This window comes from Panicum virgatum, chromosome 8K, assembly GCF_016808335.1.
Source record: "Panicum virgatum strain AP13 chromosome 8K, P.virgatum_v5, whole genome shotgun sequence".
Classification (NCBI taxonomy): domain Eukaryota; kingdom Viridiplantae; phylum Streptophyta; class Magnoliopsida; order Poales; family Poaceae; genus Panicum; species Panicum virgatum.
The window spans coordinates 42,954,637-42,963,509 of record NC_053143.1 but is presented as its reverse complement, the minus strand read 5'-3'; the positions used below and the strand labels follow the sequence as shown (position 1 = coordinate 42,963,509).

Genomic DNA, 8,873 nt, shown 5'->3' with positions numbered 1-8,873 from the left:
ATGGAGGTGACGGCGCTGAGCGTTGGCAAGTCCGTGCTCAGTGGAGCGCTTGGCTATGCCAAATCCGCGTTTGCGCAGGAAGTGGCCTTGCAGCTTGGTATCCAGAAAGACCAAGCGTTCGTCGCGGATGAGCTCGAGATGATGCAGTCTTTCATGATGGAGGCGCACGAGGAGCAAGACAACAGCAAGGTGGTCAAGACATGGGTGAAGCAGGTCCGTGACACGGCCTACGACGTCGAGGATAGTCTCCAGGATTTCGCTGTTCGTTTGCACAGACCATCCTGGTGGCGTTTCCCTCGCACGCTGCTGGAGCGGCGTCGTGTGCCCAAGCAGATGAAGGAGCTCAGGGCCAAGGTCGAGGACGTGAGCCAGAGGAATGTGCGCTACCGCCTCATCAAGGGCTCTGGCTCCAAAGCCATAGCTGACACCGAACAGCCTAGTGCCATTGCTGCAGCGATATTCGGCGTTGATGATGCAAGGCGTGCCGCGAGACAGAACAATGAAAGAGTGGATCTCGTCCAACTAATCAACAGGGAGGACGAGGACCTTAGAGTGATTGCTGTGTGGGGAACAAGTGGAGATATTGGTCAGACATCCATCATCACGGCAGCTTACGAGAATCCAGATGTCCAAAGAAATTTTCCAGGCAGAGCATGGGTTCGGATGATGCATCCTTTCTGCCCAAAAGGCTTTGTCCAGAGCTTAGTGAACCAGTTCCAAGCAACCGAAGGGGTTGAAGATCTTTTGGAGAAAGAGAAGACTGGCCAAGAATTAGCTCAGGAATTCAATAGATTTGTGAATGAGAAGAGGTGCCTGATTGTGCTTAGTCACCTATCAACCATTGAAGAGTGGCGTCGGATTAAGAAATGCTTCCAAAGTAGTAGCAAGAAAGGAAGCCGTATCATAGTGTCAACATCGCAAGTTGAAGTAGCAAGCTTATGTGCAGGGCAAGAAAGCCAAGCCTCGGAGCTAAAGCAATTGTCTTCTGATCAGACACTTTATGCATTCTACCACAAGGTACTATTCAGTGTTCACAAATTGTCTTATTAGTTCTATAACTATTGGCATCATTCTTCAATTAATTAAAGTATGAATTGGAGTTACCATGTCTTTATAAACACAAGAACTAATGCAACTAACAACAAACGATTGAGTGCATTTCTTCAATTGCATTTGTTTTGAAATGTGTGTGTTTCCACAGCATTTTAAAACACTAGTCACAAATATAAAAAAAATATATATTGCTAGATTTGTCATGAAAAATACATCTATATCACTAAAATTTTACGTTTTCTTTGTGAAACACAGTAAAGATGCTGATGCACACATACACGTATGTACACTCACACCTACAAATGCATGCATGCAACCCTATCCCTATGAGCCCTCAGAGAGATTGAGCCGGCTGATCCTCGAGATTAATGAAGTCACCATAGGCGCCTCACTATTGATGGGCACGTCGCCTACCCTGAAAGAATAACATCGGTTAAATCCCGAATAAAGCCAGAAAAATGCAAATACCGATGCCGAGTTGAGGACTCGAATCCTAGTGGGCAGGTTCCACCACAAGGAATCTTGCCGGCTGAGCTAAAATTGTACCTGATGTATTTTGAGAAAACATTGTGCAAACATATGTTTGTATTTACAGGAAGAACCATGTAACAAAAAAAACATCACTAATCTGGCATAGACGTGCCTTAGTATCATTGGCCTTAAATTTTTATCCCATCCATGCCAGGTTTGGTTATTAGTTAACACTAATGAAGTGACCAGAATGGTGTGGGATGGATTACATTTTAGAACTATTAGCGCTAGAGGCGGGCGTTATATGTTGCCATAGTGTGTATAAGGAATTAGATAAATAATTAGATTTGTAGTATTTGATCTCAATTCAATTAGTACAATGTATCTGGAGATTATTTTCTCTTGCCGTGAAATAATAAATCTTCAAGCCCATTATAACATCTAAGTTCATCTTCAAGCCAACTATGACATCTAAGTTCCCAAAATTGTTGTCCACCAAATTGAGGAGTGAAAACTACTAGCCCCTGCAGTTCCTAGAGAATAGCAAAAAGGCATAATGAATAATGGATATACGATAAATTTTGTGAAATCACATTTGCTAGCAGACACAAAGAGCTGGGTAACATGGAATCCATGGACATTTGCTAGCTCAGGAATTCAGCTTGGAATTAAATGGAGGGAGAGAATAATTCAAAATCCATGGACAGCTGTAGTCTATGTTGATTTTAACCTCTCTGCAATGCAGTTAGACGTAACTTGGAATTCAGCTTTCAAAGCTGCAGGCCTGAATAATCTTGATATGATAAGAAAAGGGGGAAGAAAACAATTTAATGCATAGTTCCATTCATCATTCATGACAGCTAATAATTTTGATATTTCTATAGATTGTTTGATTTCGGAATTGTTTAACAGTGATAAGTCATTTGTACTCTAAAGTCCAGAGTGAATAAGTGGATGAATTTCAGCCTATGTATAGTTCTTGTAGTTATTATTTTGGCTGAAAATTACATAAATTTTGTATAGTAGGTTGTAGATGTATGTAACAATAAATGAAAGAAAAACAAGAATAACTTTATACATTTACACGACTGGAAAGATGGTTAGACATAGCCTAGGGAAATGGAAGGTTAAACGATGACCCTGACCATTGCTTTCTTTTGTTTAGGGTTCCCAAAGTGGAAAGGATTCAGTTGAGCCAATGTCTAGCTCAGATGCAGCCACTACAAGTATAAATAACTGTACAATGGCCCCTTGTGAGATAGTAGAAGATCAATCCAAGGATACAGCTAAAAAGGAGGTCAAAAGGACTCTCACTCGCATCAGGACTAGCGTTGGTGATTTGGAGGAATATCATCTTATTGGGAGAGATAAAGAAATATTTGACATTATTGACTTAATTTCAAACAAGGATATCCGATTCGGTCAGGTTATCTCTGTATGGGGAATGGGTGGTCTTGGAAAAACCACGCTAGTCAACGGTGTTTATCAAAGCCCAAAAATAAGTGACAAGTTTGAGAGGCGTGCTTTTGTCACAATTATGCGTCCTTTCAATGCTGCAGATCTCCTTAGGAGTTTGGTTGTGCAATTACAAGAAGAGTCTACTACCAAGGAAGAACTGTTGAAAAATAGTGCCAGCAAGATTGGATCATTAGCAACGATGGGGGTGGAAGCATTGACTAATCAATTGAAAAGACTTTTAGAGATAAAGCGTTGCTTGATTGTTCTGGATGATTTGTCATCTATTGCAGAATGGGATGACATAATACAAGGGTTTTGTTGGATTGGAAAGACAACCCGAATAATTGTGACTACAAGGAAAGAGAATATTGCACACCACTGTTCAGGGAATGATGAAACTGTACACAGTCTTGAAGTTCTAAAAGAGGAGGACGCACTCAACCTCTTCAGTCAAAAGGTAATATAACAAATAAATTTTCTCCCCTTTGCTTTACTAAAATAGTATCATAATTATCAAGTATTCTATAGAGGTTAGAGATGGTTCAAACATCATATGATTGGACTAGGGCCCATGCTTCAGGATCACAAAGGAACATGTTTACAGTTTTAAAATTTACTAGTCATATGAGCAATCCAACTGTGTATGATCAATACTTGCGTGAATTGTCCATATTCTTTTATTAGCTTAACTTTTTTGGTAAATCAATTGGTGCATTTTACTAAATATGGTATCAGCAGGCTCACGGTCAAATGAAGTAACTCCTATTTCTAAATTTAAGGCCTATGGGAGCCTATTTGTGAGGGGAAGTATTCATATATAAGTGAATTGTCCATATTTCCTAATCATATTTAGATTTTAATTGAACTAGTCGTTGTATACAACACAATACGATACATGGTTACAGTTCTGGAGTCCAAATTGTAGTCGATGCGATTAAATAAAAAATAATTGTAGATGGCTCCTATTTCTGTGTCTAAGGACTAAGAATCTACACGTGAGAGGGAGTGTTGAAATATGTTAGCTCAAAGAAATAGTAGTTTTTTTGCTCACCCAAGTAATAGTGCCTACCAGCAGTCAAAAGTTGTGCAATTGTTTTGCGCACTTGTGTTCTCTAGGATTCGAACCCTGATCTCGAGCCCCACGCAAACTCTCCTCTCCATAACACCATAGAATCACTTGTAATTAGATAAGGTATGCTGCTTTTTTATGTTAAATTTGACAATTGTTCATATGGCAGGATGATTTATACTACGCTCTATTCTTGGGGCGATTGTATTTCAGACCGCTTTTGCGAATAGGGTATTTCTAGGGGTGGTTCATGTTTTGACCCACTCCTAAAAATAGCGGCGATTTTCTAGGGAGGGTATAAACAAACCACCCTAAGAATAAATTTATTAGGATCAGATGAATTGCTATAGTTCAAGGGCATAACAGTAGGGGCGGACAACCTTTTCGTCCACTCTTGAAAAAATTGAAGTGCTCCTACAAATAATTTTTTAGCGAATAGTGAGGGAGCGAGGCACCTGTCACATGCACATATTTTTTTAAAAAAATGTTTAAAAATAACTGAGTTGCATCAAATGACCACTAAAAATTAAGTATATTTATTAATATCATAACATTGTGCGACATTAGGAGGGGCAGGGAGAACGAGGGAATGCCGACAGCAATGATCAGGGAAATGCAGGCCATTTGAATGGAAGGAAGAATGGGATTAAACGTTACCTCTAGAGCAGCATCAAAATAATGTGGATTGCCGGTGGCCAGAGAGGGGCGTCGGTGGCCAGGAGAACAAAGGGCGCCGGTGACCAGCAGAACAAGAGGCGGCGGCGGTGGCAGGGAGACATGTGCTGTTCTAATATAATGGCAGGGAGAATAGGAACGTGATCAAACTTACAAAGAAACTACACGTGAGGGTATTTTCCTTCCAAACATACCATGACGCGAATTATGGAGTTTTGCATGTGCAAAAAAAAGTCGAGTTTGTGCATAAGGAAAGAAATATGCGGGAATCAATTTTTTCCTTAAATTATGCGCTTGAGGGTATTTTCTATCCAAACAAACCGTGACACGAATTATGGAGTTTTGAATGTGCAAAGGGAAGTCGAGCTTGTGCATAAGGAAAGAAATATGCGGGGATCAATTTTCTCCCTCAATCATGCATGTGAGGATGCTCCATGCGGCGGGTACACCGGGTGGGGTATGTAGAATGCTTTGGTGAAAAAGTTTTAGCTTTTAGGTTTAAATATTTTCCTTCTATCGAAAATGAGACTTCATCCCCTTTCGTCAAACCTTTTGGCCTGGCAAGTGGGAGTGTGGGACCTTCGGGAGGGGTGTGGTGGGCCTAATCTTGGTGACTCATATACCTGTCATACCTAATAAAACATAAATTGAGAGCAAAAAAATCAAATGAAACCATATGAAACACTATATTTTTTGGTCTAATATCAGGAGAGCTCGTAGACCTCTTTACATGTAAATCATCATGAGAGAGAGGAGGGGGAGATTCCTGCAAAGTCTGTTGTTTGTGCGCCCATGGCCATATATGGCTGTCCCATCGCTTTTTTATATTCATCACAAAAAAAACTGCTTTTTGTAAATTTAATAATTATTTCAAATGACATATTTAATATAAGTTTTAACCAGAAGGAGTATATATAGTAATATGAGAATGTTCAATACATAATATTTTTTTACATTCAGAGTACTGAAATACTTAGATTGCATTAAAAACAGGTATTTGGGAAGGACACAGAATTTGTGAAGAAGAATTCAGAATTGGTTGAAGAAGTAAACCAAATGCTAAAGAAGCATGGTGAACTTCCAATTGTGAAGGCTACAGATTTAGTAAAGAAGAATCCTGACTTGGTTGAAGAAGCGAACAAAATCTTAAAGAAGTGTGGTGGACTACCCCTTGCAATAGTTACAATAGGTGGTTACTTGGCAAGCCGTCCAAAGACTAGAGATGAGTGGAGAAAATTGAATGAGAATATCAATGCTGAGTTGGAGATGAATTCAGAGCTTGGAACGATAAGAACCATCCTTGAGAAGAGTTATGATGGTTTACCATACCATCTCAAATCATGTTTCCTATATCTGTCTATTTTTCCTGAGGACCACATCATTAGTCGGAGGCGTTTGGTGCGTCGATGGATAGCAGAAGGTTACTCAAGCGAGAGGCGTGGGAAGTCTGCCAATGCAATGGCTGAAACCTACTTCACAGAACTCAAAAACAGAAGCATGATTTTACCATATCAGCAATCAGTTCATAGTAGGAAATCAATTGACTCATGCAAGGTCCATGATCTCATCCGTGACATAGCCATCTCAAAGTCAACGGATGAAAACCTAGTTTTCAGATTAGAGGAAGGTTGTGCCATGAGTACCCATGGCACAATTCGTCATCTTGCTATAAGCAGCAACTGGAAAGGAGATCAAAGTGAGTTCGAGAGCATAGTTGACCTATCTCGAATACGATCACTGTCGGTGTTTGGCGAGTGTAAGCCGTTTTACATTTCTGATAAGATGATGTTTCTACGAGTGCTTGACTTAGAAGGCACAATTGGTCTAAAGTACCATCACCTTGATAATATTTGGAAGCTTCTTCACCTGAAGTACCTTTCTCTACGAGGATGTCGTGGTATTGATCTACTGCCAGATTCATTGGGCAACCTGAGGCAACTACAAGTGCTAGACATCAGAGGTACCTGGGTAAAGGCTCTGCCAAAAACCATCATCCAGCTTCGGAAGCTACAGTACATCCATGCTGGTCTGAAATCAGATTATGTAGAAGAGAAGGAAAGTTTAATGCCGAGATGTCTTCAAGGGGCTATTGTATGTGCAACATGCTGCCTACCTATTCTTGGAAACATTGATGGCCCTTTCCATAAGGCCCTCACCAGACGTGATGCATGCACCTTTCGCTTGCTGCGTGGAATTCCCTGCTCTCATGACCGCAGTATATGAAGAAAAGGGCGCAATAGTTCCAAGGGGGGTCAGAAAACTGAAAGACTTGCACACATTAAGAGAAGTGAATGTCGGAAGGGGCGGCGCCGTTCTACAGGACATCAAAATGCTCACGGGACTGCGCAAGTTAGGAGTCAGTGGCATCAACAAGAAGAATGGCCCGGCGTTTAGCTCAGCCATTTCCAATCTCAGCGGGCTGGAATCGCTGTCGGTGAGTTCGGCAGGGAAGCCAGGTTTGCGTGGCTGCTTGGATGATATATCCTCGCCTCCCGAAAGCCTGCAGAGCCTCAAGCTGTACGGCAATCTGGGAACATTGCCGGAATGGATCAAGGAGCTCCCGCATCTTGTGAAGTTGAAACTAGTGGAATCGAGGTTATTGGATCACGAAGCTGCTCTGGAGTTCCTTGGGAAACTACCGAAGCTTGAAATTTTAGCTCTGCCTTTGGCGTGGTCAGTTTTTCAGGGAGAAGAACTTGTTTTCAAACGCCTGCAGTCTGGAATAACTTTCGGAAGCCTCAGGGTGCTCTGGTTTTCTGTAGGAAGCAGGGTCAAGTCGGTAACTATTGAACAAGGAACTATGCCTAATCTTGAGCGGCTGTATTTCGAAGCAAAAGTAGATAACGAATTTTGCTTTTCTGGGCTAGAATTTCTCGAAAGCATCAACGCAGTCCAGCTCTGGGTTTCCTTTCCCTGGACAAACGGGACATGGGAGGAAGAAAGACTGGAAGAAGCGCGCAAGAAAGGTGAACTCAAGAAGAAAATCCAGAACCAGCTCGCTCGGAATGCAAACGAACCCATCATGACGTGCACTGATCGAGTCTCGGACAGGTTTGTAATATTTTTGCTATTTTGCACGAGTCTTGATCTCCAACCTGTTTGTATAGACACACAAATAACTCGTCCGGCAACATCCATTGGCAGCAGGTTCGATCACTGGTAACACCAGGCTGGAGATCATCGGGCTGCCTGGCACTGGCAGCAGTTGCCAGGTGGGTTCAATTTGCTTGGTACGTGTGCCCATGCCGCCCTTCGAATTCCCTGGTGCCGTAATAACTCCTACTACTCTCCCAGGGCGTGCGCTTGTTTGTTTGTGTTGTGCTTCAAACATTGAATTCTTTGGCCACGAACGTGTGTGTGCCTGTAGGTGGTTCAACCTGTTTTTGTCAACTTTCTGCTGTTATTCGAAGATGTTTTTAAATGACTAGAATCCAATAATGTTATTATTTGTATGTATGACTCATTCAATTACTTGTTTGTAAATGACGAGACACCAAAGTTGGTTTCCTTTTTTGTTGTTAAGATGCACATCCACGACTCTGATCTGTTAACTCTTTCTAGTACACAAGAACCCATCGTGGTCTTGCACGTTGCAGAGAAAGGGGTGGGCTCGCGCCTTTATTTCCCTCTTTGTGCAGTAACTAGCATTAGCAGATCGAGTTTTGATAAGCAACGGATGCAACTATTATGCAAACTAATATGCGAAGATGTGTTCGCATGATACGAATCCAATTATACTATTTACATGGCCCATTCAAATATTTGTTTATAATAAATGGTCAAAGATTCTTTTCTTTTGTAGACATACACATGCACGTTATCATGGTTTGAAATTATTTCATGACTGATGAGAAGTATCACTAATTTTTGGAGGTAACCTAAATTATAATAATTTATATAAACTGGTATGAGATAGTTCATTTGATTTTTTTTTTTTTGAGGGGTAGTTCATTTGATGAATGGAACGGTGGGCTTGGCTAGCGAGGCCTAATCCGATGGTGGGCCTAGCGATTTCACCATGTGGGCTTGGAAGGAAAAGTTTGGGCATAAACCCGATCCGTGTCCTGAACTTCTGTTGAGGCCTGGCATTTCAGCCCATTGGGCTTCATAGTTCAAAAGTGTAATACTGTAGAAGTTTACACTGTCA

General features: G+C 41.4%; 1 pseudogene; it reads left to right on the top strand.

The window, feature by feature from the left end:
* LOC120644766 lies at positions 1-8,248 on the top strand (annotated as a pseudogene).
* The last annotated feature ends 625 nt before the right edge of the window (positions 8,249-8,873 follow it).